Genomic DNA, 25,826 nt, shown 5'->3' with positions numbered 1-25,826 from the left:
CTCCAGCTGACTAAGTTTGCAGATGACTGCAAGCTAGGCGCAGTAATCGAATCCCCAAATGACTTAGCTGTCCTGCAGAAAGATTTTGGAGAAATAAATAACTGGTGCCAAAATCTTGGACTGAAGCTAATTGCCAGAAAATGTATTATCATATCCTCTGGGAAGAAATCTACTCTGGGGAACTACCACATTGACAATACGCCCCTATGAATTGATCCAGTTGTTCAAGATATGAGAAATTATGTGGACAGTGACCTAACATTCGACAACACGTCCATTGTCATAAGGAAGTCATTCTATATTGTACAGCTTATAAACAAAGGGATTGTGTCTAGATCTAGGGATGTCATTGCCCCCCCCCCTTTATACAGCCATCATTAGATCAGTCATTGAGTATAATGCCCCTTTGGCAATTATCTGTCCAGACACAAAAACAGTGACGGGAGCATTCCACAGAGGTATCTTGGTGAAAGGATACAAGGCCTAAACAATATATCCTACATGGACTGACTCCAAGCTTGTCACTATTCTCAGTATCCTAGAGACTGCTAAGAGGTGACCTGTGTCTGACATATAAAGCATTCTTCAACCCAGTACTGATGGATTTACTGCACATCAGTGCATCAGAAATACCCAGTCTAAGGATCTTAGATATTTTAAATTAAAAAAACGTAAAGGCCTCCTTATTTAATGTATATCAGTATTTCACATTTAAGTTGTTTAATTGGGGGGGGGGGCTGAAAACAGTAGCAGTTCAGTGCAACTGTTAAGCTACATTATAACAACAGTCCTGACTGTGTCCTGTCATTGAAGCACTGTAGACTTCAAGGAGACAAGGAGGCACATATAACTGGTATTGTAGAGCATGGCACAATAGTGTCTCTCCCTTGTTTATCTTTCTACATCCAGCTATTTCTGTTTGCACTCCTGATAAACAGTTAGCCAGCTCTGTCAGATGTGCTTAAAAATGCTGTTTAGTTGTTATAGTTTTCAACACTCAACAATTCAAGATGGTCAAATAGTTCTCACTCAATGCATAAGGTCCAGCTAAACTGTACTCCTCCGAACTACAGTATAATTATATGAACTGTCACAGACCCAACAAATTAAAAGTGTTGTTCAGTTATCTGGCAGTCAGCACAGAGGATTAAGGCTATGGGCTAATTCCTTTAGTCCAAGGATTCATTCCTTCAGCCTCCATTTGCTTACTGTGCAACACTGAACAAGTCACAACCAGATAATGAACCCAGGCTGAGACTGAAAAAGTTCTCTGTGGATCATCGTGCTGTACCCCAGTCAACTAATAAAGTTCTCATCTGTCTGATGGTTAGTGGTTAAAAATGACCAACTGAACAGTACAAATTCAGACTACAACTGTAATTTAAAAATTTCAGAATAGCTAACTAACCCCAACCTGAAATATACCACCCAGATAAATGGTGCTTTCCAAGAATGTATGTATTTATTTATGTATTTAAATTTGTTTTCCAGGGTAGAACACTGATTAAACAATGACCAATTACAGGCTCAGCTAGAAAGGAATGTAACCCCAATTGTAAGAAGTCAAAATAGCCAAACAGGTCATTCTGTGAGCCCTGACAATGTTTTTCCTCTGAATATAGAAAACATTTTATCATCACCCTGTCATCCTTTCCACCCCCATTCTGTTAGCCATGGCATTGTTTTTTTCCCCTGAATATAGAAAAGAGTATATGATCACCCTGTCACCCTCCCTACCCTCACACTGCAAGTACATGCCACAGCAGCTCCCTTTCCTATATTTGCCCACTGCAAACCTGTAGCAAGAGTTTCTTTTCAGTGAGGAGACTGTTGTGCCCTTCTCATGAACTGGTTTACTAGCAAAACTGCAATCTCTTTTTTTATTATTTTCCTTGGGACATTGAACAAATGACCATAATTTCATCAGCTGTAAACATTCTATATCCAGTGGCCAAATGGTTTTGGCGTCATTGATTCTAAACATTTTACACAGAGATTTTCAGAGCAGCATCAGTGTGTTTCTACTTCATGAACTGTACCATTGTCATTGCAGAATTTTGTTTAAGCACATAATTTTTCTTAGCAAATGCAAAATAGTATATTAAGGCTAAATTAAAAGTAACATTTGACATTTCAAGACATAGACCCTAAGATGAATAATCTGAAATTATGTATCAAAATATTTCTAAAAGTTATGCATGTGCATTTAATTTACAGCTAGTTAATGTCAACATTTTTGCAGCAGATTTTCATAAACAGCAGCAGTACACTTGTACATTTCCATCACAAATAGTGAATCTGGACAGAAAGCATTAGTTCATACAATTGTAAAATGAACTTTTAAGATGGATTTATACAGCACTGTTTTATACTTCATGATAGAGGCACGTAACACAAGCTTTCTGAATGTTTTCCCTCAAAGCATTACTTACTGGAAAAGTTATATACCTGTGTTAATTTTGATGAATAATTTCTTGTCAGTTTATTAAGGTTTAACATTTTACATTTGGTATGGGACCTTTCTTCATGAACAGCCTTATATTTCCAATCTCAAAATGGGATTTTACATAGGACCCCCCCCCAAAAAAAAAGTGAGTGGCAAACCATTTCTGAGACATAAAATTGTTCACTGACATCTCATACTTGTAGGTCCATAAAGTGAATACTATGACTGATTTGCCTTAAAATATCCAGGGTCACACCTCCCAACTTCTGACTTCACATTCATTGTTGGTTATCAAGGGTCACCAACCCAAATTCTTGAAATTTATGGTCATTGTTTGCATTCCATACAGTTTAAAAACTCGGAGAGCCAATGCCCCGACAATATATTACCATCCACAATTATTTTTTTATTTAAATTTACTTAAATATTCTTGAAATTTATGGTCATTGTTTGTATTCCATACAGTTTAAAAACTCAGAGAGCCAATGCCCCGACAATATATTACCATCCACAATTATTTTTTTTCTCCATGTTTTATATAGCATACTGTATCTCATCATTTTCTCTCCCTTCATCTTCTTCCCTTGTTTCAAACATTTTGTTTCTCCATCACCAGTACAAGATAAAATGTAACACTGCCTACTGCTTGTCATGTTCTTTATAAAGAATGTATTTTTCCATAGGATGAATGGAGTATTTTTCTACTTTGATCAAATAAGATATGACATAAGGAATAGTACCCCACACACAAACTAACACACCTTCTATACCACATCAGCAGTAAGACATCACTTTGTGTAGGCCTGCATATAACTTGTGTTCCAACAGCTGAATGGAAACTGTCACTTGTAATGCTGCAGAGTGTTCAAAGATCAAAGAATAATGATACAGGAACTTCCAAGATGGCTGCACACTGAGCAACAGTGTTGTTAATTTCAGTTCTCCCAGTATGAAAAGACAGAAACTAAGAGATATGGGCCAGTAACTCTGCCAGAATGAATAAATTCAGTTACTGGCTTATAACTCTGCCAGAATTAATACATTCAGTTACTGGCTAATAATTATACTGCCTGGATGCAGCAAGGAAGAAACTTAGTCTGAAAGAAAATCAGCTAGAAAAGGTGAAGAGAAAGCACTGACTGAGAAGAGTCCTGCAGTTGTTCAGCAAAAAAAGTTCAAGCTCCAGCTTTGGTGCAAGACATGATTTCCAGTAATCTAGAGGAAACATAAATCAAATGTGCTCAGAATTGATTAAAATAAACAATGCATTGAAAGAATATATCAACTCAAATAACAAAAGACTGGAAATAGAAGAAGCTTTAAACAGCTATTCAGATGAAATGAAAAACTGCAAAAATCAGAGATCAAAATGAAGGAAAAGCTTGCCGATTATGGAACTGCTCAAGAAGAGCTATTTTAAGAAGTGGTAGAGTTAGAGGACAGAGCACACTGGGAAAACCTGAAATTTTCTGCTGTACCAGAGAAACTCGAAAGAACAGATTGTATTAATTTTATAAAAGCACAAATAAGAAATTGGACCAGTATTCCACAGCATGATTTGTTAATTGAAAGGGCATATTATGTTTATGCCCCAAACCTGGCCATAAAAAACAGCCAAGACCTGTATTAATAAAGATGCATTCATGCAAAGAGAAAGAGCTGATCCTTACAAAATTGTGGCAGAAGGGCAAACTATTAAAAACTGGAGACAGTAGAGTGCTTGTGGAAAAGGAATATTAACTGTATACCAGGCAGAAGAGAAGCAAATTTATCCCAGCAATCAGGGAATGATAGGAGGCAGGTGTGAGATTCAAGCCATTGCATCCATCTGTCTTCAGAATATTTTTTTCCTGGACTATCAAAGTAATTTCTTCATGCAGGACAAGATAAGGAGGAAATACAAAATTGGTCCAACAAAAAGTGAGCCAACAAACAGAAGGGGAGTGTGCTTCTCATTTTTCTGATAATTAAGCTTATGGGAAGACTTTGCCAGTGAAGCCTTTTCCAGTCTTACAAAGGAAAATACTTTGAGACAGAAAAAAGCACAGGAGTTGACTGAAGGAATTGTGAGCTCCTTGGACTTGAACTGCAGTCTGGGGCTAGAAAATGGAGATTAGCCAGAAGAAGACCAGCAACACTGAAATTCGTGAAAAAATGTGAGATTATAAAGTATCAGTCACATTTATGAAATATGGCTTTGCAAGAAAAAGGGAAAAGAATGGACTTTTGTTGACTATTTTAAGACTTCTGGGGGACTGAGAAGCATATGTCCCACTTTGTATCATTAATGTCTGGAAGGACACCAAAAGGAAAGTGAAGAAATAACTGCATGTTTTATAGTAAGGTATTTTAAGTTATTGCTATATGTGATAAAGATAGTAAAGTAAGCAAGTGCATTTTTTCTTCTCTTTTTTTAGTTTTAAGAAATATAGGCTTTACTGTATAAAAAGAGAAGAAAGGCTGGAAAAAGCACGTTTAAGTTAATATGCTGTAATCTTGGATTGTTGAAGTGGGGAAGGAGTGCAAAAGTGCACAGATTATAATATATGTAATGCTGATATATTTTCTCTTACTGTTGCATAGATGAACATCTAGATTAAAGCCCTTGACTTGATCTACTAACAAGCTTTTTGTGTAAGTAAGTAAATAAGAGAACACTTAATGTAATGAAAAGTTTTCCTTTAGCTGTTCAGTTTGAGAACTCTGTAGCTGTAGTGAGATGTATATTCTTTTCTTAGGTTTCCATGGAGACAAGCTGACTGGTATGCAATGAAAACAGATCACCTTTTTGGGGGCTAAAAGTTAATGTTTTATAAAAACATACAAACTGTTTTTCACATATAGGAGAGGAATAAACATAAGACAAAAACAGACAGCAAATATTGTAAGTGGCAAGACACGCTGTAACATGCATTTTAGCATGGACAATCTTAATTTTAGGATATGTTTTGCCTAGATGTGTTGCTGTTGATTTGGGTCAATTGTTCCTATTAGGAGGGTTAAACTTCATTATTTGAAGATGTACATAGTGTTGTGTGTTTTTTCTTGAAGTTAATTGGTTCTGGGGGGTGTTCTGGGGATGTGTTTCATTTTTTGTTTGATGGTTTTAATTAAAACAAAAAGTCTTGTAAAATATGACGTAGGTTCAAATGGAGATGACAAGAACCATCTGTATAAAAGATCAACCTTTCAAACATTAGTGGGTACATGTAACACAAAAGCTACAAAAACAGACGTTTAAAAAAGCTACAAAAACAGACTTTTAAAAAAGCTGTCATACATAATAGGAGGGAATAATAATTTCTTATCATAATGACTACACTAAACATATTATTTTGGAGCATGAATGGCCTCACAGGTACAGACAGAAGGAAAGAGTATTAAATTATATTAAGAAATGTAGAGTACAAATAGCATTGCTACATGAGACATACTTGGAAAGAAATAAGCATATGAATTTGATAAAGAAAGGATTTCAGGAAGGATATTCATCTGAGAATCATGGACAAAGGAAAATGGGAGTACTTATACTAATTGCTGGAGGAGCTCTTATAGTGACAGATGTGGAAAAAGAAATAATAATGGGAGATTTGTGGTAATAAGGGGCTACTGGCATGTATTTATATTCCACCTAAAACTGCTATTATGGAGCTTAAGAAAATTTTGGGAGAAGTAATCATCTTTCAACAGGGAATATTACTTATATGTGGGGGCTCGAATTTGATTTGCAACAGTAAGGATGTATCTGGGGAGCTAGAAGGGAACATACCTACAAGAAAGGATAGATATCTGAAGAAATGTATGAAAATATTTGGTACAGAAGACATATTCAATAGTAGGAACTTGGAGTGAATTAACATATTATTCCCCACACATCCAATAACTATTTCAGCTCATGTGCCAATAACAACTGAGATAAAAATGCAGGGTAATGCAGTAAAATGAGATACTGGTGCTTTCTTACCTGCCAAAAAAAAAAAAAAATAAGAATGAGTAGTGGTAATTATTCAAGAGTTATTATGGAATATAGACTTTTCTTCAAAAGTTATAGCTAATGAGTGGGATAAAATGAAAGTGGAGATTAAGAATAGAGTAGAAAGAAAGATATATGGTTAAGGTATACAAAGAATTTTTTAGGGGGTGTGACAAAAGTTAAAGTATTGCAGAATAAAGGGAATTTCACAGAACAAGAAGAGGTGCATTTGCAGGGTGCTAAAGAGAATATAAGGAAGTACCTGGACAATATGCACGATTTAGAAAGATTACTGTTAAGCAACTGTTTTTTGATAATAAACCCAGAGCACAAAACATTTAGTACAACAATTAAGGCCAATGAAAGTGGAAAGGACTGTTGCCAAACTTAGGGAGCCTAAAACAGGACAAATAATGAGAGCTCCTGTAGAAGTATTTGAAATAGTTTGGAAATTTTATGAAAATTTGCATAAAGTGGAGAAATGTGGATGAGGCTCAACAATTAACAGTTTAACTAGGAGGAGATGAGATACAAATGGTGATGTCAATCAATCTACATGAACATCACCAGGAATAGATGGTATTCCTGTGGAGGTTTGGAAGCTAGAAGGAAAGAAATTGATAAATATCTGAAAGGTTTTGTTTAACAGTATTTTAAAAGGAGGGTAAGCACCAACATCCTGGAAGAAAGCTGTGGTGGCTGTAATACCTAAAGACAGTAAAGACCAATCAGACCCAGCTCCATATAGGCCCATTTCAATTTTAAACCATAATTATAGAGTGTTTATGTCTAGAATAGCTAAAACAATGTCAAAGACATTGCCAAAATTAAAATATATGAATCAATGTGGTTTTGTGGAGGGAAGGCAAACAATTGACAACATTAATGGAACAATTTTGATCCAGAGGGAAGCATAGTATAAAAATTACTACTGCTGTTGATGGGTCTTGATGTAGAAAAAACATTTGACAGAGTAAGCTGGGATTTTATGAGTAGGACAATGGAATCTTTTGAATTCCCCGACACAATAATAAGGTTAAGTAAGAGCGATTAGAAGCAAAAATTAAAGTGGGAAGTTTCCTTTCTGACAAATTGCTTCTGAACAGAGGAACCAGGCAGGGGTGTCCTTTTTCCCCTTTGTTTTTGCTTTATTGGCAAAGAAAATAAGGCACTCAGAAATTTAAGGATACAATTGGTATGGTAATTAAGAAAAGTTGGCTTTATTTGCAAACAATTTTATTTTGAACCTGATAAAACCTGAAAAGGACATCTCACAGTATTGTGGAACATCTTGAGACAGTTTCAAGTCTTTTCAGGGTATAAAATCAATGAAGATAAAACAAAGGCTATAGCTGTAAGCTAAGTACCTACACATGATTTGGTCCAGCAATATCCATGGGGACACAACAAAATGAAGTTTTCAGGGACATGGATTAAAAAAGATTATGTTATGGCAGTTAAGGATATGTGGGAAAAGACTAAACAAAAGATAATACAAAAACTGATAAATTGGAAGTTCTTGTTTATGGTTATGGATAGCAAGATACAAACAATGAAAATGTTTTTAATCCCTTTAGTTTTATATACTAATCAGGCATATTTTTGTCAACCAGAGGAGAAGTTGTGGACAGTAATTAATAAAGAGTTGAAGGATTTTATCTTGGAGGGGAGAGAGAGAGCAAGGGTCAAGTGAGATATGCTTATCCTTCCATAAGAACAAAGTGGATTAGGATTACCTGATTTAAATGGATATTTTAGAGCTACACAGCTAAGGCTCATATATAAAACACAATATGAAAAATATAATTCAAAGGAGAAAGTGATGGTGAAGCAGGAGGGAAATTCAAGAAATAAGGATAGAATGGGATTTTGGATGCAGTTCCTTAAAGAGAATAACAACAGTCACACAGAATATTATATTCATAAAGTAGCAGAAAGTATTCTAAGAACTACGCCAACACAAGAATGGAGAAAGGAGATTTTTGCCAGTATGGATGACTGCAATTAGGGGTACAGAGAATAGGCAAGAGGGGTTGGAATTTACTGGAGAAATCTAGCAGAGGAACGAAGCCTAGAAGACATTTGGGGTTGTGGCTAGAGACTGCCTTCTCTATCAGAGATTGATATCTGAGTACAAGCAAAGAGAAAGGGATAGGGGAATCCTATGTGAAAGAACTGGTCTGGTAGAGAGGATAATTGGTAGGGTGTATAAAATCCTACATGATAACTATAGGTCAGAGGAGGCTAGAAAAGATTGGGAAGAGAGAATAAGTAATTCACAAAGAAACAATGGGAGGACATGTGTATGGCTCCCAAATATGCAACAGAGTCTAAACAGTTTAGGATTTTTGCTTGCATGTGCTTATATAGGCATTTTATACCCCAAGCAGACCCCAAATAATTTTTCCTTAGGTAGATGGCAAATGTTGGAGATGTAATGGAGAAGAAAGGGGTAACTGGGAACATACACTTTGAGAGTTTAATGAGATGGCTGACTTTAACAATTCCCTACAGATAACTTTATCAGAAATTTTGGGTGAGCAAATGGATATAATTAAGGAAATGTTTTTTTTTTAGATGGGATATAGGATCTGAATTGCCTAGACATAATTAAGCCTTGTTAAGTTCAATTCTGGTATCTGCCAAAAAACATTTAGTAGTAAATGGAAATCAATGTCTAAACCAACAGTATTTCAAATATTGAATATTCCAAAAGAATTGAAAGTTGGATCTTTGCAAAAGGATAAGAGCAAATCACATAAAAATGGAAACTGCAGGAAGAATGCATTCAAAATAATATTTTGAAGGAGGAGTGAGGTTTAGGTGAAGTCAGGAATTTATCAATTTATGTAATATTGAATTGATGATAAATATCCAAAAGATGATGTGTGGTGTATAATGTTTACAACTGGAAATATGTTAATATAGTTTGCTTTCTTTTATATAAATGTATGTTTGCCTATGTCTTAAGTGATAATTCAATAAAGGTGTCAAAAACAAAAAGTAGTCCAAACACCTCCCCACCCAAAAAAAGATTAGTGATACAGATAAGCCTAGCACTAGCTTTACTAACCTCCTCTGAAACATTTCCTCAAGTGAAAAGGCAATTACTTCATATTATCAGCCAGTTGTCAGTTGAAAAAATGTTAATAGCGAGGAAAAATGAAAAGAAAATAAACACTGCAGATATAAATCAGACAAATGCAATACTTTTCAAAGTTAATATTAATTTCCCAAACCACTCTTTCTGTTTATGTTAAAGCAATAAATTGATCTTCCAATATAAAATAGGACAACAAAATGGAGTGGTAGACTGAAGCTTGATTCAGACTTGGCATACAGTCATTGTTTTACTCTTGTAACCTGTTAAGCAGTTAATTTAATTTTGTTATACATTCTCCTTAACTTATTTCAGTTTTAAAGTATTTTAAAGAAAACAGCAATGAAACTATCAAAAAAATCAGCAAACTGTGCAACTGTTGACACCACAAGGACAGAAGAGGTACATGCAGCAGAAAGGTGATAAGAATGAATATTGAGAGGCACATAGCCTGTAATACTGCATATGTCAAATAAACTTTATTATAAATGTATGTTTACAATGGTGTGCTAATATCTACAGAAGTTTTTTTCCTGCACCACAGCATTGGAGCAGATAAGTTTGCTTACTCTGAATCTTGGCAAGAATTCAAAAAATGCCCTGTGTAATGTCAAAATCATAATCAGGTCATTGTTGTAAGGTTTATATACAGGGTACAGCTGGCAACTGAAAACATGTCCCTATACCTTATATAGGTGACTTGAATTTTTACCTAATGCATGTTGTGCTACAGATTGCCTCACAGTCCAGATATTCTGTTTCCCTTGTGTTGGCATCAGTGGCCTCAGAATTATTGATCCACTTATCTACTTACTGCCATCAACAGCTATACTTCCTATTCTGCTCCATTGGTGATGTAGCTGTCAGTGGGAAGTCCCTGATATGTTTATGCCGTATACAATATAGTGTCACTCCCAAACTGATTGTGAGTCTGCATCCCAGACACTTTCAGTTTCGGTCAGTAAAGAGCAGCCCATAACAAAATAATGTGGGACATTTCACAGTTCTACTGCTGCCTTTTTACTTGTGTAGTAAGATCACACACTTCTGCTTTAACCAGCCATAACATATGTTCATAATGTTTCAATTCTCTTTGTCTCTCATTCTTAAAGTGTGTCTAGATTTGCTTATGAATAGAGTTTAAGAAGTTTATTTTCATGAATGAATAACCCATATGACTAAAAGTTGTCAGTAATGGCTTTAAATAGTTATCTGTGTTCTCATAGTCAAAAATATTATTTGACACGTATTTATCATTTAATAGTTTAGAACGTTTGGGAAACAAATACTCTCACTATTTTATATATCTTTTCTGAAATGCAGACATTCAAAAATACATCCCCACACTATTCTCTCAAGACTAACAAACTCTGCACTAAGACATTTTAAAACTGGTTTACAGAAAATCTGGTGGCTTAAATGGAAACACCAGTACAAATACACACAAGTTTATATCCATATAGGTTTCTCATGTTTAGCAATTAGCAAGAGTACATAACATAGGCATGTAAATAATTTGATAATTGTTTGATTGATTGTTTGTTGTAAGAAGGTTTGCTCTGCTATCAGTTTTAAGATTTGCTGACCTTGGTGTGGCTAATCTGTGTTACATGTTTTATGGTCAAGGCCAAGACAACAACAATCAGAGTGGAGCCTATGCTGCTGGAAGAAGGAGCAGTTGTGTTTTCATATTCCACCAACATCTAGCATTGGTGTCCTCTCATGACCTTGGCTAGCCACTGGCTGAAGGTATATGAATAAGTACATATCTAATATCATAATCTTCTTTCATATATTTTCAGCTAGTAGCTGGCTACAGAAGTTATCCCATTTCTGTACCATTTATATGATCAGTTATCGTGAGATATGTTGCCTTCATTCATTTTCAAATTTGGGATCTCAGGGAAGAAGTACACTATCCTAGCACTCAGTGTGTACAAGGAAGAGAAACTAATGGAGAGGAAGTCAGTCTTTTTCAGGGTACAAACAAGAACATATTTGGAAGGCATTTGTATTCAGTTCATGAGTTGTCAACTATTTAACAAAGCATAACATAGAGTGTGAACAGTATTAAACATGTTGACCAGTAAAGAAAGCACTCAAAATCTGAAAGAATTACTTCTCAAAAAACTTCTCATTACCTAGACATAAAATAATACAATAAAAACTGGTAAACATTTCAGTATTTGGGCTGTTCAAATCAGTCAAATGCATAAATGTGATCCACATTATTAACATGAGTAAAAATGAAATTTTTTCATTTAACAAACAACATAACCCATGGTGAGTCAAGGCATTAGATGTCACTTCTACCTCACCACTTCACCAGGCAATTAGTAAGTATCTTCTACTAATCACCTGGGCCTGCTGGCCCATTAATAAGCCTATACCCATCCCTCCTCATTTTCTCTTACTGACTCTTCCTGCAAGTCTAATGGCAAACCTACTCCCCCAGGCCTTTAGCTCCAACCATTGTAGTAGATAGGGAGTTTCCCAAAGTAAAGCTGTGTGGGAATGGGTCACAATACTCAGCTGAAACAGTTATTGTCTAAAACTACTATCATATTTGCTAATTGTATTCTGGACAGGAATAATAAGAACTTCCTTCAGACTATCCCCAGGATTCATAAAGCTTGCTCCAGGTGCAGTCATAGTGTCAGCATTCTAACACCAAATATGGCCGCCAAGCGATCCAGGTACGAGCTGTTCCCATGTGCACTACCTGCGTATGCTACGCCCGCACAACTCCCGGGCTCTGTATGCTAATTACCCCATGTGCAGCAGTGTAGCATGCAAATGAAGGTATGTAGTGATCCAGGAAGTGGTGCAGGTGTAGTGTAAGCATGCAGAAATGTAAACCGTAGAAAACGGTTTACATTTTTGCAAACATAAAATCAGAGCCATGACAGCCGACCAAACACATGTATTATATTGTTAATGTATGCCAATGGCTAAATATATAACCATTGGCATAAAAAAACATGTACAGAATATAAAATTAACATTTAATATATATAGTCGCACTATCGCGACGTGGAAGCGCAAGGCAGCGGTGCGCAAAGGGGATCGCAAGGAAAATATAAAAATATAGAACAGAACTGCAATGTAACACATATCATGATTTCCCCATAATAGTCAATTGCAGGCATGCTACACCATACTATGGCGCAAGGGTTGCTAAGAGGCTGTGACAGTGTTATGTGCGGTAGCTAGGAATTAGTAGGCAATGCCATGCAAATGAGAGGAGTAATAGTGAATCACAGATTCCCCGCTGGTGTAAGGATGCACCTCACAGCATAGCATTATAACACCGAGGTGTGCCCTTGAGATAAAGATGACATCAAGAGAGGGGTGTGTCGCAATTGCTGTAAGCACATTGGAGCATTGCTAAACCGGTTTGCCCCTAGCTAGGCAAAGCTGCAGGATAGGGGTGTGTTGAACTGGCCATAGCGTTGCTTAGCTGGGAGTACACAAGGTAACTGAGCATGCATGTGAACGGAGATGAAAATGCGCGTAAACCTGGTAAATGAGTTTGCACGGCACGCACTGCAGCTGAAACAGGAAAGATATAGAAAAGAAATAAGGAAATGCTGCAGCAGGGAAATTGGAGTACAAATGACTAATTAACACCTAGGAGCCTACAGTGGGCCATTGACAACAGCTAACAAGGCGGCAAGCAGCTACCTGCAGAACAGGAAAGGGGAGGGGCTGTACTACAAAGAAAACAGTAATGTGTCAAAGCAGAACAAAGCCGATTTGCAGTATATCAGCTACAAGACACATTTTGCCATGACTGGGTAGGAAAAGTACAAAACAAGAAAGACAGCAGGTGGATGCATGCCTGATAATGGGAGGGGATCCAGGTTTAAAAGTGAATTAAAGGGCAACAGATTATTCAAGGCAGGCAAGCATAACTCCACAGTAAAGGTCCCACACTTGCAGTACTCATTGTAAAATCCATAATTAAGACACTCTGCAGCTGGAATAGCTCATACACACCCAATGACATCAGCAGCATCCATAGCACAATAGTATAAAGTGTGAAAGCACCTCATGCACATTTGTGTATTCCCATACACTCTGCACCACCAGTGTTGTATACAGACGGTGAACTTTTAGTATGTACATGTTAGGGGCTGCCATAGCTTTGATCCACCAGCATGTGTTGAAGACTGAAGGTGGTGTAGAGGATGATGCACACAACCACCTCAGGCACCAGAGGAGGAGGAGAGTGTTCAGTCCCAGGGTAACCTACCAGGGGCTACATGATCTGGAGGTAGTGGAACTTTACAGGGTGGACAGGGACATCCTACAGCAACTTGTGGAGCTGTGCCGGCCACGCCTCAGAGCCAGAACAAACAGAGGGGAACCCATCCCAGTGGATATGAAGGTATGTGTAAGCCTGAGAATACCAGCTACAGGTACCTTTCAAAGACCAACTGAGGATATCATGGGGATCTCACAGGCATCAGCATCCAGGGTACTACACCAGTTCCTGGATGCCATGTTACCACATGCCAATGAGCACATATACTTCCCCCGAACGCAGGAGGAGTTGGCCAGCAATATGCATCTCTTCCACCATGTGGCAGAATACCCGGAGGTACTGGGTGCAATAGACTGATGCACATACACAGACTGACGGTGAGCAGGGTAGGCGCACATAAAATGCAAGTGATACTCCTCCATTAACTGCCAGGTTGTGTGCAATGCCCAGGGCATTATCACAGATGTGTGTGCTGGCAGCCCTGGAAGTTATCATGACTCCCACATCTGGCATGCCTCACAGCTGTATCAGTTATTTGCCAGGGGGGACATCCCAAATGGCCACCTTGTGGCGAATGCTGGCTATGCACTGGAACCATGGATGATGACTCCCATCAGAAATACACACACACTCATGCAGGAACACCATAATGAGGCACACGCACAAACCAGAATCATCATAGAGCGTGTGTTTGGGATGCTGAAATCACGGTTCCGTTGCTTGGACATATCTGGTGCAGCCTTGCAGTACTCTCCAGGCACGTGTCCACATCTTCATAGTATGTGCCATGCTACACAATATGATCCTGTGGAAACAGCTGCAGCAGGGACAGAATGGTGAAGGCCCTCACAGCCCACCACCATTGCCAAGGGCCCCACAGACACAGAGGTACTCAGACCACGAACACCCTGAGCCAGCCCCAGTAGGCAGACAGAGGCATGCCCAGTGTGCTCATGCCTTGGCAAGGAGGGAATGTATAGCACACACACTGACAGTGTAGGCATCTAGGGACTGACACCTTTCTCCACCTGCACACACAGTAAAAATGGATGGCACACACACAAGACTACCTGTAAATTGTCATGTATAGGCAGTCTACTGTGTGCATCCAACATAGGCAGCCCTCAACTATTGCACACACAATTGCCATTGGCACAAGGTAAGTCAACACCTGAACAGTAAATTAAGCTATCAGCATGTGCTGACACTGTATGTATAGGTTCATAGGTAGGTACTTGGCCAACTGCCAGAGGCCATTCATAAGCCTAGACAAAATGTTTCAGCTTTTGCTACTCCATTGATTCATTAACTGTCCCTCTGTGGAGCAGAGCCAATGGCAGGATCCTTGGGGTGCATCTACTGTTCTCCATCCACTCTTCAAGGTTTCTCTTGCAGAGTGTTAGTGAGGGGCTCTGTATGATGTAGTTAGGGATGTTGTTCCAAAGTATGGGGCATGTCTGTGACAGGAATCCATTCCTCCAGCATCTTCCAGTTATTGTTGTGGCAAGATTCAGCTCACTACAGTGTGTGGCTCACTGTGACATGGATTCCCATAGGTGGAGAATATCCATTAAGCCTGAGTTCGACATGGCTTTGTTGGCCAGCAGAGACGGCTCATGCAGGAGGGGTCCTACAGGACAGAACCTAGTGGGATATGCAGTCGTTTCTGATACTGAGATCTTAGAAGCAAAATCATTACCACACAACTTATCTGCACAAGCAGCAGAGTTGATTGCCTTGACGAGGGCATGCACCTTAGCAAAAGGTAAGAAAGTAAATATTTTTACTGACAGTCAGTATGCTTTTTCTACTGTACATGTTTTTGCGCAACAGTGGAAAAATAAAGAAATGATAACTTCTACTGGTAAACCTATTAATCATGCGCAATTTATTTTAAATTTGTTAGACTCTATTCAGTTACCTCAGAAAGTAGCTATTTGCAAATGCGTAGCTCATACCAAGCAACAGGATAGAATTTCAAAAGGTAATGCGAGAGCTGATACAGCTGCAAAGCAGGCAGCTTCAGCTTCAGAAGTTTTTCTTTTGAGCGAGGAATTACAACCTTCTGAGATTTTAGATTTAGAAATGTTAAAAACAATGCAGACACTTACTACAAATGTAGAGAAACAAAAATGGATAAAACAAGGAGCAATCCTTGAAAAGGGACTGTACATCTCCAAAGAGAAAAAAACAATTTTACCATCTAACTTGTTTAGATATGCAGCTTTGTTGAGCCATGGGCAGAGCCATGTCTCAACAGGGGGGATGGTACAGTTAGTGAATCAAGTGTTTACAATGTATGGATTTACTAATTACGCAAAAACTTTTTGTGCAGCATGCCATGTTTGTAACAAGCATCATGCACAAGGGGCATTGAAACCTAAGCAAGGGAGTTTCCCTACACCACCGTATCCGTTCCATACTATTTGTATGGATTTTATAGAACTGAACAAATGCAAAAATAAGAAGTACTGCCTTGTCATTATAGATATGTTTTCCAAATGGGTGGAAGCTTTTCCAACTAAAAATCTAGATGCAGCTATTGTTGCAAAGGTCCTTGTTAAAGAAATTATACCTAGATTTGGCATACCGGAAAAGATCTATAATGACAACGGTACACATTTTGTAAACCAAAGAACTTAGTCTCTATTTTGGGATATCGTTGAAAAACCACTGTGCATACCACCCCCAATCTGCAGGATTAGTAGAGAGGCATAATGGGGTGTTGAAGAGTAAGCTTAGAAAATTGATTAGTGAGACACAAAAGAACTGGGTGCACTGTTTACCTCTGGCACTGTTGAGCATGAGAACTGTTCCAAATGCAAAAGGATTGACTCCTTTTGAAGTTTTGTTTGGGAGGGCATATTATACACCTCAGTGGAAACCTCTCATGTCTGCAGAGCAGGAGGCTGACAGTTCACTTGCAGGGTATATGAGGCGATTTTTGAATAACAAACTTTTGCAGTTAAATTCTGTTTCAGATAAAGAGCAAACGAAATCGGAAGCAGCAGTAGCCCCAGGCACCTGGGTCTGGGTGAAAATAGTGAAGAAAAAGAACTGGAGTTCTCCGAAGTGGGAAGGGCCGTACCAGGTACTACTGTCGACACCCACTGCAGTCTAGGTCACGGAGCGAGCATCCTGGATTCATCTGACACACTGTAAACTGGTTAAGAACTTTGAACTGGACAAAAACCTTGTTACTGTTGTGCAACGAGAACAAAATGGCCAGGTATAGAGTGAATAGAGACATTGAACAACTTCAGAAAACTTGCATGATTATTCTGATAGTTATGCTGATAACATTGTTCTTTTTGTTGTGGCCTTTCCTTTTTCCTGCCACAAAAGTTGAACTGATTAGACGTGATGAACCAAATATAGACTGGCACCTGAACTTTAACACTTATCAGGCAATTACACATGTGCATGCTGAGACTTTTAATGTTTCGAACTGCTGGATCTGCACAGCTATACCAACAGCGTACGGGGGGTTATTAATGACTGCTATCCCCCTAGGGGTCAATGAGACCTGGGAAAATCTGGTTTTTGACACAGTATCTATTAAAGCATATGATAAGGTAGTACTGTATTTGCCTGTGACACAAAAGGGAATTGTATGTTTTTATAAAAATGATACCATACAAGTGGGTTGGAGTAAGTGTAATGTGACGGTACAGTATAAATGTTATACAAAAGCAAACAATCTGGGTGGATCTTGTAGAACAGATTATAACTCATTCCTTAAATCCATGCATAAGACTGTTGATCAAGTACAACGTAATCCTGAACTTTTTAAACAGTTATCTGTTATAGATAGGAAAATGTTTCATGCAGAGCAGTCATTTCGTAACAAAGTAGCTACTAAAGTGGAGGATTGTTATTTTGTGTGTGGTAAAAAAGCATATAAATGGTTACCTGAGAATTGGTCCGACAGCTGTTTTTTGGGGTACCTGGTCCCGGCCATACGACACACTGCAGTCTTGCCTCAGGGAAATATTCAAAATACCCGAGATGTGACCAAGAAGACTGTTAAAAAACCTGAGAATCCAATGGGACAGATCGAGGCGGGCTGGAAAGACCATCATAGTGTGGGTACCAAACTTACACACATGGACTTGAGTGATGCTGTCATATCATGGGCAGGCATATTGCCTGCATATGGCACAGTTAAATCGATTTGGGAGCTGCGAAAACTGTCTAAACTTCTTGAAGTAATGAGTAATGCAACTTTCTCTGCTCTTGAACTGATAACTGATGAACTGAATGCTATGAGAACTGTAGTGCTCCAGAATCGAATGGCTCTTGTCTTCACCCTAGCGGCGAGGGGTGGGACGTGCGCTTTAATCAAAGAAGAATGCTGTGCGTTTATACCAGATCATCAGCATGAAAATAATGACCACCTTGAGGTAATTCAGCAAGTGTCGGCCATGACCAAACCAGGTCCAAACCCTCTGATGGACTTTTTCCAGAATTTGTTTGGGGGGTGGGGTTCCATCCTAATGAACATCTTGATTGCCATTGGTGTGGGATTACTCCTAATAGGAGTTTGTATTTGTTGTGGAATCCCCTGCATGAAGAAATTAATCAAAGAATTTATAGACAAATCAGTTTCTGAGACTATGTAGTACTGAATTTGAAGAGCTGCTAGAATGTGAAACACTTTCATAAAGTTTAAACTGAATGACTTTCTTAACTGCAAATCCTGATTGGAAGAGGTTAGGAAAAGAAGCAAACTGTTTATTCTTTTTGAAAATAGAATTAAAAAGTATTAAGAGGGGGGAGATGTCAGAAAAATATGTATTAATGCGTGTATGCTTAATGCTAATTAGAAGCTAAATGAGTTAACACGTTTTTCATTCTATTTTATATGCACTGTTTCATATATATAAATTGAGTTTCATATGAGACTGAAAAGATGCTTTTTGAAACTGCAGTGTGCTTTCTGAAACTTGCAAGATGCCCTCTGACCTAGTAATTGCTAGCACAGCAATATTCATGTTTATGCCTTTTGGAAATGTACTTGAGAAACAGGTGCTTATCTGCTAGGTCAGGAGTGAATGAATGAACAATACTATATCCTGTAAATGTAATGATTCTAAACAATCAGCTCTGTTCGAAGTATGAGAACATGTGCAGCTGCAGAAGCTTAGAGATAATGTAGACAAAGGATTATTAGAGAAATGAACTGCTAGCTTTATGCTTGAATTAACCATAGTACCTTGAATGGTAACATAACATGTATCTAACCGGTGGTAACCAAGGCCACGTTGTTTTCCTTAGGAAGTTTCTCACAAAAATTGATAAATCAGCAGAAATTCATGAGACTAATTGTTAATAAGTGATGATGAAAAGACTTGTGATTTGTTACGTCAGCTTGGTAGGCAATGTCTTATTAGAAAATGCATAAAAATGAAAGTACTTCCTGCTTCTAGTTAGACAAGCTCTGTAATAGCACGTTTTTGTCTCCTTGCTGCAAGATTAAAGTGCCTTAACCTGAACCTGCCATGTTTTGATCATTTTTAAAGTATACTTTTCCTTTGACACCTAACTACTTTGGAGATATGCTTGTCAAAGGGGAGATCACTATCTACCTTAGTCCCCAGATACCCCATTACCTCGTCCATATTAAAGTGGCTGCCACTTATGTGTTAATATGTGGGTGCTTAATATTCCACAGTGGAATGACCATGCAGTTAGTGGCACTTGGCTGGAGGCCATGATGTTGACACCCTGTGTTGGTCTCTGTGAGGCCCCTTGAGGGATGTCTATGTCAGCTGGACTATCAGTCATGGCTCTCAGTTTGCAGTCATTGCCAAACATGGTCTGCCGTTGTCCACCTGTATTTGCCTGTACCTCTGAGAAGTATATGCCAAACAGTAGGGCTCCCAAGACTGAGTCCTGTGGGACACCAGTCATGACTGGTCAAGAGTTGGACCTGGAGACCGCTAGTCGTACCATGTGGGTTCTGTGTGTAAGCCCATTAAGGAGGTTACCACCTGATACAGGGCATATGAGATGATAAATTCCAGGAAGCGCTGGGACTGGAAGTGAGTACTTGAGTAAGTTTCCCAGTTAATGGTAGGGTAGTTGACATCGACCAATATCAGGGTATGCATTAGGACTGTCATGTTCTCCACTGTCTCCAGGTAGGTGGAGTGGTGGTCCTGAGTCATGGAGGGTGATCTGTAGGAGGCCACAGTTTACATTGCAGTTGTGGCTGATGTTAGCTGCACATGGATGATCTCAGAGGTATCATGCTGCCCCACTAACCTGGAGGTGTAGCTATCCCTGATGAATATGGATACACCCCCTCCATGTCTGTGTCAGTCCATGTTCTGTGGCTGAAATGTGTGGTATGGGTTGTAGTCTGGTAGTGCTGGTGTGCTCTAAGGAGCCTTAAGACAGGTCTCAGTTACTGCACAGATGTTGACATTGCCCATCCTGAGGAGTGCTGTGAGTGCATGCATGTTGTGATAACATCCCCTGGTGTTGGGTAGCATAACCCTCATTGATTCTGCTATTGTGCTGCTTACAGAGCTGGTATTCACCTTTGAGACTCTCCTAAAAAAGGCACCATGGAGGCGCCCATAGCCTTGGCCAGTATTCCAAAGCCTAAGGCTGACACATAAGCCGGTATGGTATTGTTGCATGTATGTTTCCCATCTGTGCTTGTTTCTCATCTCTCCTGTAGGTAACCTACTGGTTGTTGTTGTTGCTGTTTGTCTTTTGGCTTTTCCCGGTTAGGGGTCACCACAATGGAACTCCAGTCCACTAATGACTGGCAGTAGATTTTTACGGTGCCGAGTTGCCAGCTCCATGCCCAACCTTTAACGAAGGCACGCCCATTCACGCATGTCTTTCGGGATGTCACTCAACCACGGGGAGGACATGCAGACTCCACACAGAAGGCACTCCCTGCATGCCAGCCAAGAATCAAACGGGAGAACCTCTTGCTGTGAGGCAACAATGCAACCACTGCACCACCGCGGATAGTAAGCAATAGAAATCCTTAAACTTATGCAAGTCTTCTAGCTTCCAAGATAGGCTTTGGCGTGACTAAGTATCAGTGCTCTGTATGTTCTTGCTGTACTTAACTGTTTCCTGACTACATGGTGATTTCTCACTGTATATTGTGATCTGAAAGTCTGTTTATTCACATATTATGGCTGTGATGGCATGCACTTTAGAGGTTCACAGATACTACCTATATGCCCAAGGGCAATTAGAAGAATAGCTACAGTGTGGTGGCTTTCTCCACACCATTGATGAAGTAACTGAGCCTATGTCAAGAATAGCCAATGAAGCAATTCCAGGCAGAGTTGCCAGAAGCTGAAGAAGACTGGGGTGGTGGAGGGTGATAGGGGCACTTAATGATCTAAAGAGGGCATGTTAATGTGACAATTCAGCACCATTCATTTTCCCCAACAGGTCTCGCAGCTATCAAACTGGATGGGCTCCACCACTCCCTGGCTGTATGGTTCTGGGACACATGATCCCAGGGGTGTATATTCTGTTACCCATTCACACAACAAGGTTTCCCTTGAAGTGTGTCAGTGAGGGGCTATGCTTAATGTAGTTAGGAATGTAATTTATAGTCTCTCATTTCATTTGTTATATGTTGTTATTTCAAGAGTAAGTGAAGCTCAGTGGGTTTGGGGGCCTCCGCCCTTTGCTTAGCCTAGCTTACACATAGAAATCATCTAATTAGGAAATAGGCCGAAGCAACGTTAATGTCAATAGTGTAATGGTTACAGCATCTGCATAGTATCTGTGCATTCAAAGTCCTAAACCCAATAAAGTCAGGGATGTTTATCATGTTAAAAAGTATACCTTAACCAAAGCTTGCATATATAGGTAGTAATCGTCTGTATAATAAACATTTGAAACACCCATATACACCCATGTGTGCTGGAGAGTAAAGTCAACAGAGAATGTAATGTTATGTAAGCACATAGTGAGATGTTACTTCACTGAAATGTATATATCCTGAGTAATTAGCGGATGTGGCCGTGTTTGCACGCACAGGTTATATGTTACAAAGTTTGTTTAACTGTGTTTAACCACTGCTATAATGTCACACAAACACTTTTAAACATGCTTACAACTGTTTAAATGAGCCTTATTCTGGAGTAAAAAACATTTTTAAAGCATCACAGGTGTTGAACCCTGGACCATGTACACTATAGTCATGGAACTTACCACTAAGCCATCTGAGGTGTATATATGTTTTATGGTCTTTAGACTACACCTTATACCATATGCATTCCACTGTAATGACCACAAATGGGACAGTCACTTTGTGTACATATGTACAGTACATTGTAATGGACTGTAGTTTGTGAACCAACACATACAAGTCTACATATGTATTACGGTTACAAATTAATACGAAATATATATATATGTATATATATATATATATATATATATATATATATATATATACATGTCAGTGATGTCTGCACATAGATATAAATATAAAGATATATATATATATATATATATATATATATATATATATATATATATATATTATACAGTTACATCAATAGCCATATATATAAACATCTATGAACACAGTTTGTGACACAGAAGCAATCCAAAGGAACTGAAGTGTACACAAAACACATGCAGCTCTGGTATTATAACTATTAATATTAACCTAATTCACCATAGAAGGGATGGTTGTTGTGTATGTAAAGATTGGGGTGGGGGAGGAATGATGGGTAATGAAATCATGCATTAAGGAGAGCCTGGGTCGGTTGTTCAATAAGTGAACTGGAGGGGTATACATGGAGTATGGGGACAATATAAAAAGGACATAAAACAAGAACTTTTCTCATTATTAATACATCCTGTCATGTCACATTGCAACACTTAATTTCACAAACATATGAACATTAACATGTATCAGACATGTGTACACCAACTAACTGTCACATTGTTTTTCAGTAGTGAGGAATGCCTGTAGTAAAATGTATATTCTAAACACTATAACATTTGCACATATCTCAGATGACTTACTGGTAAAGTCAGTGACTGTGGTGTTCATGGTCCTGGGTTCAAGGGCTAAGTTATTTTGAGGGCCAGAATAAGGGCTGTGGGATGCAGGTGGATTAAAGCACTTTTAAGCAGTTGTAAGTGGGTTTCCACGGGTTTGCATGATGGTAAGCGGCACTTAAACACGGTAAACGGAGAGGGGCTTCACAGGTTTAATTTTTGCTTAAAATCAATCAGACCACGGGCAAACCTGCTTACAACCACTTAAATGTGCATTATTCACACTTTCCCTACCAGTGCCTACTCTGAGAGGTAAAATAATAACATCCTTCCAGGATTGGAACCCACAACCATGTACTCAATCCTCAGAGTAACCTACCAATAAGCTATCTGAGATGTACCTATCCCAGTTGTGTATGCAGACAGGTTAAAACACAAAAGGGAGGAATGTGTTGAAATAGGACAACCTGCCATATACCCAGTGAAAGGTGTATGCTCATATATATATATATATATATATATATATATATATATATATATAGAGAGAGAGAGAGAGAGATACATAGAGACATGTCGATATATACAGATCTACACACACATATGTATATATATATATATATATATATATATATATATATATATATATATATATATGTAGATATATAGATAGGTTAAAAACATCTACACATCTATGGAGGTACAGATAAACGTATGCAATAATATATATTATATATCTATATACACACATATAAATATACATATATATATATATGTATATATATACACACATACATACATGTGTGTAGACAGCATCCGAAGTGTTCATATCTGAGTATAACATGGACCATAGCAATCACACATTCCACCCCCCCCAAACAATATGAACATAACATATGAAGAGTATATGCCAATACACTATTACAAATATGTTCTATGGACACAGTCACCAACACAACTGCAATGATTGCAAATATCCATGACAGAAATACACAGACAACTTTCATTTAGCAAACTTTATTACATTCCGATGTATTGCCAAAAGGATTCAAGGACTAACAGTACCTGCATGCTATACAGGAAGCATTTAACAGTGCCTTAATGAATCAGCCTGCAATTACCATAGTATTAGTCCACTAAGGGATAGGTGTTCACATAAGGAAAGAACATCCACACATATATAGAAGTTGTATAAAAGGGTTCCTATACACCTGCATGTGCTATGTACACCCACCAACATCTACCCCACAACCAAAATAATTACATCAATACATACTGTCCTACCATAACCGATTATTCAACTACTGTACCACATCTGCTGAAACCTTAACATACCTGGACACAGACACACTAACATGGCCCTATGTGAAATAGTTGCTGTTATACAATTGAACAGCTGCTGATGTTACAGGGTTTGTATGAACTAATCCCGTTTCAGAGGGTTGAAAGGTTTGCACACCAGGAAGTGTTACCAAGTACTGATTATCAGCACAGTATGATACACAGTAACACCAAACTAAATATGTTTGGTAAGCACACTGTAAACCCCCTAACATTATATGCATAGCTATGCAGCCTTGAGCTGGTCAAACATCCTGGCCAGACTGAAACATATGCAGAAGTATTAGGTACAGACAAACCCTGCACAAGTAGCAATGTTCAGAAATATAACAGCAGTACTCACATTTAGACCAAATCCTCTAGGCATTACACACAATATGTTACTGTTCATCTCGATACAGCTGCTGCAATAGATTCCACACAAATCTTCCATGCTGTCTTCCTCACAAGTAAGGCAAAGAGACAATGCCCAAGTGGAGTACTCAATTATACTCCACTGTAGCCATGGTATTGGCTAAGGCAGTAGCAGCGCAGCTGATGTGCATGTAATTACCTACTTAGGAACACCAGTTGGGCCATCGGGATAGCACATGTTACTGATCTGTAACTATAAAAGGTTGCCTTGTCACACATTCAGACCATCTGTATCTACCTGTAGGTCAGTACAAAACACTGGAAGACGGACCGAAAATGAGTATTATACTAGTCAATATGTATAACATGTAGTATGTCTGTGTATGTAGCACCTTTTCTGTAAGAATTACAGTGTAATCAATGCATATAGTGAAAATAGCTATCTTGTAGTGATGCATTGTTGAGCAGTAGTAATGCTTGTAGTATTCTATGTGTGTACTGCTGTAGGTCACAAGGCAAACTCCTCATACACCACAAGGGATGATATGGGCTTGGAACTCACCAATTCGCTTCCAGCCACTGTCAGTGTCAGGGTTGGTCCAACAAGTATGTGCTATAACAGGGGATAGTATATGTCAATATATTGTAACAGTCGACATATGTATGGGTGTATAAGTAAGATATATTGTAACAGTCGACATATGTATGGGTGTATAAGTAAGATGAACATGTCAAAGGTGGGCTTACTGTGCAAATATGGTTTGCATTGTGGGATATTGTGCCAATAACTGTGTAATTTACAGTATTTTAGGCAGATCTGTATTTCATTCTGCATAGCATTTCTGTTATGTTATGCAAACAGTAGTTATGTCTATTGGCAATTACAATACTCAATAACAGGATACACATCACTTGTATTCATCTGCAGTTTAGCAGCATGATAGCAAAGATAATTGGAAGAGCTAGGTAACTATCCATGCACATAACACATGTGATATCCACCTCTCTAGTATAGGTTTATAGGTTTATAGGTTAGTACTGTTTGCAAGCAATAACAGCTGTGCATGTGTACATGTTATGCAAATGTGTAGTGATCCTTGTTACAGGGCTGGACCTCTCTAGTATCATTTGCAAGCAATAACAGCTGTGCATGTGTACATGTTATGCAAATGTGTAGTGACCCTTGTTACATGGCTGGGCCAAATGGCTATGTGCACACCTACATAGAGTGGATATTGAGAGTAGAGACACACTGGTTGAACTACCAGGTTTGTGTAGCCTAACCTGTCATTGCCAACCTAACAGCCGCTTGCACATACTGTATGTAAGGCAGTGCACAGTACTGGTAATG

Source organism: Protopterus annectens, chromosome 15.part0 (genome assembly GCF_019279795.1).
Source record: "Protopterus annectens isolate FY-2018-M chromosome 15.part0, PAN1.0, whole genome shotgun sequence".
NCBI classification, from domain to species: Eukaryota; Metazoa; Chordata; order Ceratodontiformes; family Protopteridae; genus Protopterus; species Protopterus annectens.
The sequence above is the reverse complement of the archived record's forward strand: the minus strand, read 5'-3'. Positions refer to the sequence as shown.